Below are 8,419 nucleotides of genomic sequence, written 5' to 3'. Positions count from 1 at the left end.
AATAAAATAAAAAAATAATGAAAATAAAGTGAATAAAAAAATATTAAAAATATCACGACGTTTCAATCGCAACACAAGCAATCGTCATCAGGAGAATGTTATTAACCAGTTTAAGTCATAACTGGCTGTGATGTTTCCATCCTACCTTCCGATGTTAGCAGTTATTTTCGACTCTCCGATTTTACATTAACAGGTTAAATGTCTCACACTAACACAGCCACCTTCGCTCGTGTGCTCGATGTGGCAGTGGCTCTGCGATCTTACATTGACATGCTAATCTCTCACAATATAATGGCCACCTCCGCGCGCTCGTCGTGGGTGTAGCTTTCCGATCTTACATTGACATGCTAATTTCTCACTTTAACATAACTAGCCCCGCCCACTTCGCTTCTGACCGTTGGGCTACACCCATTTCAAACCTTTAAAACAGCCTGCCTCAGCAGCTTCCCCCCTCTTTTTTCTCATGATGACGATTGCTTGTGTTGCGATCGAAACGTCGTGATATTTATTATTATTTTTTATTCACTTTATTTTCTTTTTTTCTTTTATTGTTTTATTACTTTATTGTTATTATTTTTTCTTCTTCTATCCACGTGACTTTACCGAAAGACCCAAAGAACATAACTCTTTTCTTCCAAAATGTTACACTACCACACTTGGATCAAACCATTCAGGTGAAAATATAAATTGACACCAACAATTGCAATGTCAAGGTGTGAACACGTGTTACATGCAGCATGTGTATGCCAACGTGTTTATGATAATTGCAACTTACAGCCATTTGTCGATTCACTGCTGAATGAAGGCCTTCCAAATTCCGTGTCAGTTGCAGAGGTGTGTTTGACCATACTTCACCACACACACTGCTCAGTGCAGTTATGAGAATAAGCCAGGGGGGAAAGACCAGAATCGGTTCAGATATTACACACCACTGATGTTCGCAGTGGCCAGGAATCAAACTCAGGTAATCGATCTATTGCGTAATGCCACCAAATACGCTCCACCACTAATATATATATTTTTAAAAATACCCACTTGCAAGTAATAATATACATCATTCTGGAGTAGCGTGTGTCGCGAAAGCCTGCGAGTTAGACTTCATCTCAAGAGTTGACTTAAAAATAGCGACCGTGGCAAGCATCATTGCTTGCAGAGACGGTGCGTCACAAACTCTGAGTCTTGGCAAACGCACAACATTGTCCATGCGTTGGACGAACACGATTTAATAGCACGTGACCTTTCACCACCTACTCTCTCCCCCACCCGATACTCCACGTACACCGACCAATTGTGAATACCGTATGTTAGTTTTACAGGACATTAAAAAACTAAAACAGATCCAGGAGGACGATGCGCTAATCCGAGGTAAGAGTAGAGGCCGTGTGTTGACAGACGGCTCAGTGGTTCGGGTATTTTTGGTGCGGGAGTGACTGACAAGACTCGTTGGATGCTGAAACGGCTCGACGACTGAAATTCACTGGACAAACAAAATCCTCCGCAGCCTCTCCCCGGGCTCTGGTTTCAGGGCGGCCAGGGCCGCATTATCCATTAGGCACAGTAGGGACTCATACTCTTAGTTCTTTCGGTAAAGTCCACATTCTGATAAGCTCCCCCCCCCCCTCTCTTCCCCCCTCAACTTGCATTTAAGGGCTTGCATCTTGAATCCTTGCCTCACTTGATGCAGCAAATCTGGCTGTGACGGTCCCACCTGATGACGGAGACTTGTGTTGCCTCCGAAACGTCGTGATTTTATTGTTTTATTTGTATTAATTTAAATTTCATTTTTTTACCTACGTGACTTTACCGAAAGAACTAAGAGTATGAATCCTTGCAGTCACGAAAGCTTCAAATCTAAAACAGTAGGGACTGTGCCTATTGGGCCTACTCCCTCACCCGCTCACTCACTTGACCATGTTTTTGTTTGTGTGTATGATAATAAAAATGTAAGCAAGATATCTTCTTGAATAAATATGTGTGTGTACTAGCTTTCGATTTAAAGCTTTCGTGACTGCAGGGATGCATCTTCTTGGTTCTTTCGGTAAAGTCACGTAGAATGGAAATAAAAAAATAATAAAAATAAAACATAATAAAATAATTCTCACGACGTTCCGGCCACAACGCAAGCAGCCGTCCTCAGGTGGAGAGCAGGTCTGTCGAGTAGACAGTCAGTAGACAGTCAGACTTGCGTTGTGGCCGAAACGTCGTGAGAATTACGTTTCAGCCACAACGCAAGCAGCCGTCCTCCAGGACGGAAGCTGTAATATTTACGAAAACGTTGCGCAGAGTATAATTGTATCTTGTGTCAATTTAATGTCAGTGAATCTGGCACAAAACGAAGTTACCAAATACTTCACTGCATTTCACTGTAGCACTGTATTAATGGCAGTGATTCTTGCACAAAACTACGTCATAAAACACCTCACTTCATGTCACTGTAGCACTGTATATAACTGACCTTCAATTTATTGAAATTCACTGCTCTGATACTTTATTCTCTTCTGCTTTCGGTCGCTGGGGTTGAAATAAATTGGAATTCGATACAATATCTGTAAAATCACCGATTAATGTCTATTTTACCATAATGTAGAAGCATAAATTCGACTTACCTTTTGTCTCAAGTGCTGAAGAAATAAATAAAGACACCAAATCCACTTTGTTGCTGCGTAGAATTATTTATTAGATTCGCTTTCAATAAAGAAACGTGAAACTTAAAGAGAATTTGCGAGAATTGTTTTTATTTCCGCTCGACCTTCTTCTGCGTGAGAGTAAAAATCCACCCGCTCATGAATATTAATGACGGGGGTGGGGCATGTTAATAGACGTCACGCGCGTTACACACAAACATACATTCTTGGCTCATTATAGTAGTAATAGCAAGGATAGGCACGGTGTAGATACACAGAGGTAGAGTCATGTCAACGTCAATCGTTTTTTTTTTCACAAGGTGAGAGAAATTAACACCCAGATTTTTTTCATTGAAAAATTAGCAGTAGCATCTTCAAATGGTGTTTTTCGCACAAACTTATTCTCAATTGGCTTAGTAACATGGGGCAGCAGCAGTACCCACTACGAAACAGAAGTGCCTAAGGGGCCTACGAGAACCTTGATCCGGCCCTGAGGGCGGTCTGTTATTAGCAAGTCTCCGAATTGTCTCGAACCTCACAGAACATCATCTCAGCTCCCTCATGCATTTGTACTAATCCCTGTCCCGGTACTTTTTAATTCCCGCCCCCCGCAAATAGAGCAAGAGTTCAAATCCACACCAGACCCTCGAGAACGCTACAACTAAAAGGATGTATGAAGTTGTTGGTTTTTGTTGAACCTAGTCATATTTGGGGTAAGCGTCTGTGTTGTTGTGTCTGCTCTGCACTGAGACTTTAGTACTCACTGCTTGCTCGCTTCAGGACGTCCACGAATGTTGCTGCCCATAAGACATTCATCTACACATCTTAACCAGTGGTTCTTAACCTTGACTGCATCCTCACATCCCTTTGGTTCTCAATCTTAAAAAAATGTATAATGCGACTAAAGACATTGCTTTGATGAAACAAAGTAGTTGTAATTCCGTGCCCGCGCTTAATTTGTGTTTCGATGATTTACCTTCTAAAAATAATGTAGCCATGTCTCGCATCCCCAGAAAGGGCATCTCGCACCCCCGAGGGGTACCTTCACCCCAGGAATAAGAACCACTGCTCTACATCAACTCAAACCTCCTGCAAATCACGTGACTTCTTTGTAGCCACTCCCACTTTGAATCTCCTCTCCACGCCGCCCACTGTGAAAACAAACGCTGCTCATCCATGCAGCAGCGTCGAGGCCCTGACGCAGCCTCTTCCTCTCGATCCTCTTTCCTCCTGACCCTATGTTCCCATTTTCATCGTTCTTTTTCCATCCTTTCTTAATCTTCTCTTTTGCATTTACCGCTCATTGTTCGTGCATCATATCCTTGACTCTCTTCCTCTTTCCGTGGTGAGCCATGGCTAAAACGTTGCCAAGAAAGACTCAAATGTTTCACACTGGCTGTTCCCTAATGATTCTAATCGTTTTGTTTGTTGTATATGTATTTCCTGTGCACATCATTGAATTGCAATTTGCTGTCGTTTAAATAATTCAGCCATAGATTTAACTGAAATGCGAAGTGCAACATAATTTACATGGCTATCATTTATATTGGTGATCTTCACGAGCCAAACTGCTGCCAGGCATTACTTAGCACGTGTATGATGATGACGATTATCATCATAATTATGCTAAGTCGTGTTTGATATATTGATTATCATCATCATGCTGTTATGTATCGTATTCTCTGGTATATGAGAAACTCCGAAAAATGAGTCTCACCCAAAAACTTGTGCCCCGCGTCAATAAAGCTAAACAAATTTGATAACACACACACAGTTAACAAATTATATAATGCAGTCTCAACTTTTGTTTTTAAATACATGAGTCAAAAAAGTGCATCATAATCCGGGGACAACAATAATATTAATATTTGTTGCGTACCTTAGTCTTTGCAACCCATATGTGTGCGGTTGCGTGTATGTCTGAAGCAAGGCCACATCATGGGTCACAATGGAAATATCAGCTTCTACATAAATGCTTCGGGTTCAGGAGGGGGGGGGGGGCGGGCTGTGAGATCAATTTCAGACTAATTTTATTCTTACGGTCGGTCGGAGTAACCGCTTAAACAAATATTTTCCAACCTGCGCCCGGGGTTGACAACCACGCTTCATGTGCTCCCTCACCCATGGCCTCCCGCCTCTCTGCCCAGAGCAGTCGGGGACCTGAATCTTTTCTTTTCCAGGGCAACCCATTCCATCATCAGCAGCAGCAGCAGCGGCATGGCTGGGTTTTAAACAGTGCAATCAACATTCCTAATAACAAACATCACTTAATTTGTAATATTCCAGCTCTGGGAATTAAAGGCTATATTTAAATTTTTTTTGTAACTGCTGCCACTAATGTCACGATTACTACACCAGAACCTGCGTTCCAGACAGACGTCGTCGGCTCGATCTCCTGGAGCGGCAAATGCAACAGCGGGCAAGCGTCTTAAATTCCCCACCTCTGTCCACCCAGCCTGGGCTGGACAGCTGTGAAAAACAACTTCGTGGACATTTCAACTCGCATCGAATGTCTACTCGTGCGAATGGGCACGCCGCGGTCGAGTGCGGTGGGGTAAAGTGTGGGTAATCCCGCCTCTTTCAAAACGTCTGACCAGTGTGGAAGAGTAGGCCAAATGGCCTCTAGAAGGGATCTCTAGAGCTCCCTTTTGCGGAGGCCCTTCTTGCAGCATTGGCGTGAGCAAGACATTGCAGGGGTGCGCCATTACCTTAGCTTACTTGGAAAAATAATTGTCGAAAAAATATTGTTTGTATGTTGAACTTCTTTCGCACCGTACGTAGCCAATTGTGCCAATCGGAGGCGCAGGTTGAATAAATCTTGATCTTCGAGATGTGTTTTTTTTGTAAAATGTATTTCGTGTGAATGGTATTCACAAGAATTGCCCACTGATATAATGGCCAAACCACATCGCATTGTCTGTTGGTGAGGGGTACGTGGTCACATTCTCCAAAACGTGGATTGCTCTGAAATCTTGAGATGGTTATCAAAGCTTGGAATGCGTGCACTATTGATGTCTCCGTGTGCACTTTTGCTTTAGATGTAAATAAAACAAACAAAAAAATACATGAATTTGGGAGCAAAACAAATTCCACACCATCGATGTCATCTTTTAAAATCTAAGTTCCCACACTTCGCTTGACCTTAAACACCGAAGCTGTACTCTGCTCCGAACATACTCGGGGGGAATATGCCACAGACAGCTTCAAAAAACACAAAAAAAACAACTCGGGTGTGTAAGGAGCATGTAGGTGTTTAATTCCATCGCCGAAAAAATGTCAAAGGCGGCTCGTCATTAGCGGCGCACAACACCGCGTGAGTGATTGTCCTTTAAAAATCCTGCACACGCGTAGTCAAAACATTTTGAGAACAGGGTGCTCACTCAAGGGTCGTACCGACTTCTTTGAAGAAGAAAAAAATGGGGCTGCACATGTACACGGATATCTCATATTCAACGAAGGCTGTGTCTTGACATTAACGACCTTCAAAAAGGTCGATGGTCTAGAAGATCAAGCATTGCTTGTAATTCCCCTTCACACCCAACAAACAATATTGAATTTGCACACGTTTCAGAACACGATTGGTAACCCCCGTTATCAAATCATTTTGACCGCCCGCCCTTGTAAAATACGGCTGATATACAAAGACAAATAAGCTCAGTGGTTGTCCCGAGCACAGCCTTTCAGCTGCCGATTCCATGCCCAGCCTTGGCTGTTTACATCGTCATCCCCGTTCGAGTAGCTCTCCCCAGCCTTTCAGGCATCTCCACTTGTTACCCGCTGGTCCCCTGCATCCGTTAAGGCCGCCACTCGCTCCGTGTTTTGCCTCCAGCGTGCGTCATTTCGGCGGCCCGTGACGTCGGTGTCAAGGCCGTAGGGTTCGGTGGCCTAAACAAAATATAATCCGCTGAGAGTGAACACCGAGGGAGACGCTGTCAAAGTGGGTTACGCGCGGCCACGTGGCCACGCCCAGTGGGAATTGGAGGTCACGTGTTGCAACAAAGTGGGCGAGCCACTGAACTAAACTAGTTTTATTTTACCAGGTGAGGCCCACTGAGCTAAATCGCTCTTTTTCAGAAGCGACCTGGCCACAAATGCCAGCTCGACGAAGTGGCTTGTCACGTGGGCATTGATAGCAGCCAAATACTCTGCAACAGGCTCACAATGGTGGTGGAGCGATGAGCCTAGCTCATGCACAGGAGCGTGGTGATTCGTAGTGTGAGGAGTCCTTCGTTCAGCAGTGGATAGATAATGGCTGACGGTGGTTAAGGATAACCCAGTTGACAAGATACACAACTGCTATCAATAGACAGACACACATCTGTGGAATGTCTAACGGTGTATATTGCAGATAAGGTGACCTTTAAGTTAAAATCCAGACTTTGGTGAAAGGTTTAAAAGAGTTGCAAACAAGATAGAGACGTCATGGGGCCTCCTTTGCCAGTACCAAAATATGAGAATAGGTTATCCCCTTTTTTCTGGCAACAAACAGATGTTAAGATGTTAAAACACCAAACTGAAACCTTGTGGTCAAAAGTCAAACAAAAAACATACTGTGATAATATATGCATTGTTTTTTAAACTGATTTGTCCACACGAGAGACAGATTTCTTTTGAGCCTAGTCTCAAAACGGTGTTAGACCAGAGGACGCCTTTTAGCCTATTGGCGTCCTCTGGTCTAACACCGTTTTGAGACTAGGCTCAGAGCAATGGACTTCTTTTCAAACGGAAAGAAAACGTTGCCTCTCAATTCGTGCCAATAATTGATGTGACCGAGCCGGTAACATTCAATGAGATAGTTTGAAGTTAAACAATTTATGGAATAATCGTGGATGCGCATGGACAATCTAAAGTTTTCCGACGTGTGTTTATCTTCAAAAGTATTTAATTTGCAATAAGACAGCCGACGGCAATCGGTCTCGTGCAAAAAATATTTGCATATTTTGTGCTGTATCAAATGGGGCCGGTTTTTAATCGGGAAAATTCATGGCTAGCAACACAACTTTATACTAAATGTTTCTCACATTGGATCATCTTTATAGGTGCTGTCGTGCCACCCTATTTACGGATAAATGGACAGCTGAAGCAGAACATTTGTCAACCTCCTTGTTGGAGACCATTCATAAAAAAAATTAGGTTTTTAAATATTAAACAAAAAAGAGATAGTTTTCAAACACAGCAGAAGTACAGCACAAATGGAAATTGCTAGCCTTGGACTTAAATTATTTCAGCCAGGCATCTTATAGCTGTGCAGCAATGCAGTCTTAATGAAGGCCCAATTCCTGAGTTCCGACTCTGCACACAGGCACTGGTGATAGAGACTTCATTGTCCAATCACATTGATATTGTATAATTAATTATTGCTCCACGCGGTGAGTGAATTTCCCTGAGACAATCACAGAAGTCACCATCAGAGGCAATTCCGTCCTCAACTGAAATCTCAGGCTGATAATTTCCACTTTTGTTGCGGCTGTAAACTTGTTGAAGACGTGTGTGTGTGTGTGTGCGTGCGTGTCCACACCTGAGCAAGGGTTTTCAATTTTAATTACATATTTCTTGCAGTCTATTGGCTCAACATAAGTAACTGTTTGCACTTTTGGCTCACCAAATTGGACAACGTTGTGCAATTATTTCTCAGCGTATGCTAGGAATATCAAACCACAATCTCGTGAACATTTGGAACAACCAGGAAATTGTTATACCACTGCTGCCCTTAAATGCAGTGACCGTTGTGTAGAATACAACTTGAGCTTCCAACAAATAATATGAGTCAGTGACGGCCCTCTCTTCAACGACCA

This window comes from Lampetra fluviatilis, chromosome 41 (assembly GCF_964198595.1).
Source record: "Lampetra fluviatilis chromosome 41, kcLamFluv1.1, whole genome shotgun sequence".
In the NCBI taxonomy this organism is placed as follows: domain Eukaryota; kingdom Metazoa; phylum Chordata; class Hyperoartia; order Petromyzontiformes; family Petromyzontidae; genus Lampetra; species Lampetra fluviatilis.
The sequence above is the reverse complement of the archived record's forward strand: the minus strand, read 5'-3'. Positions refer to the sequence as shown.